This window comes from Hemibagrus wyckioides, unplaced genomic scaffold (assembly GCF_019097595.1).
Source record: "Hemibagrus wyckioides isolate EC202008001 unplaced genomic scaffold, SWU_Hwy_1.0 Contig10, whole genome shotgun sequence".
Classification (NCBI taxonomy): Eukaryota; Metazoa; Chordata; class Actinopteri; order Siluriformes; family Bagridae; genus Hemibagrus; species Hemibagrus wyckioides.
Genome location: NW_026690770.1, coordinates 67,919 through 69,583, shown reverse-complemented (window position 1 = coordinate 69,583; position 1,665 = coordinate 67,919). Strand labels below are relative to the sequence as shown.

The 1,665-nt window shown below is 46.7% G+C and overlaps 1 non-coding gene across 1 annotated transcript; it reads right to left on the bottom strand.

Moving 5' to 3' along the window:
• Positions 1–993: 993 nt before the first annotated feature.
• On the bottom strand, positions 994–1,066 carry trnaf-gaa (transfer RNA phenylalanine (anticodon GAA)). The gene has a single exon. It is a non-coding gene; the product is annotated as a tRNA-Phe (tRNA).
• Between the last annotated feature and the right edge of the window lie 599 nt (positions 1,067–1,665).

Sequence of the window (1,665 nt, the reverse complement as noted above, 5' to 3'; positions counted from 1 at the left end):
ACGTAAAAAAAAGTGCTCCGAAGACTCTATTAATGAATACATTAACACTGGTATCCACAGACTTAGGATGGGATCCACAGACTTAGGATACCATCAGCCTAATAACTGATTTTTTTTGACTATACAGTATATAGTATAAGTAAAATCATGCCCAGCAAAAGCGGATCAATATAAATCGATATAAATGTTCGTCGCGACGAAACAGATAATAAAATAGTCTAACCAACGACTGAACAATAAAGTTAGCCAAATCAAAGACTGTACTCACCTGCACGGTGCCGATACGTTGCCGAAAGGTCCGAAAGGAGACTAAATATGTGTAAATATGTCTGTCACAGCGGTAAATATATATGTCAGGATCGCGAACTAAAGTCACCTCCTTCACGCAAGTTACGTGATATCGCTTCGGCCAATGACAGATCATCCCCGCCCCAACCTCCTGCTTCGGCCAATGAGAGGTTATCCCCGCCCCAACCCCCTGATTCAGCCAATGAGCGTTTTGCCCCGTTAGGACTCGTTAGGACTCGCTGTTCGGATTTGTTAGGACTTGTTAGGAATTGTTAGGATATCTGTTAGGATTTGTGTTAGGAATTGTTCGGATTTCCGTTAGGAATCGTTTGAAGTGTGTTAGGACTCGTTAGGACATGCTTTGCCGTCCATTCACCTCAGGGTGCGGCCACCTCGTCAGGCGGCAGGACTTCCAAGGAGCCTTGTCAAAAGCAGGGGTTTTCTAATGGCATGCGGGCTAGGTAGCTGCCTTGCCAATGATTCGTACAGAGGTATTAAGGCATTAAGGCATGCAGTCACGTAAACTGAAGGGTGCAGGCTAAGCGTTCAACGAGAACCCAAGAGTTCTGTAGCATCCGAGTTTTTTGCTCTCGACTCAGACCAGGGGCTTTCAGATCTTTAGCCTGCGCTATTTCCATGTTTTGCTGTTTTCAAGTCTGAGGCATAAGTTGCAGAACTGTGCTGGTAGACTACACTGCCTACAGCTGCCGAAACCCGGGATCGAACCAGGGACCTTTAGATCTTCAGTCTAACGCTCTCCCAACTGAGCTATTTCGGCACCTCCACCAGGGCTCTCCTGTACGTGTGAGTGATCAGGTTTTTGTCGGCACGACTGCGCACCACGTCCAGACTGGAGAGGCAAACTTCTTTCGAAAGCGGTAGAGCTTTTTCCTTAAGGGCATAGACAGAAGGCATGGTTGCCTTACGCCACTCAAATCCCACGCTACCCGAGGGCGCTGGTGGGGTTACGCGTGTGTGGTAAGAAGATGACCGAGTCATTCGGCCAGACAAGGAGGAAGCCTGGCACGGGCACTACAAATGATCTGCCGTGCGACTAACACGCCTTCCACTTCACCAGCTCTACAGGAGACATCTAACCATTCCCAAGGAAGGAGGGAGCTCGGCCTTGGCTCGCGGCCGGTCACTGACCTCCATTGGTCCCGGTTTATGGCCCCGTGGTCAAACGCCACCCCTGTAGCCGTGAGCGGAAGGAACGCTTCTGCTTAAAGAAGAATAAGAAATGTGTTTGAATCCACATTTTCTAAAGGTGACTATATTATTATTATTATTACTATTATTTTTTAAATTATTTTTTAACCAGTCTGCTCTGATAAAAATATTCAGCCTGATCTACCTAATAAAAATAATTATGTAGTT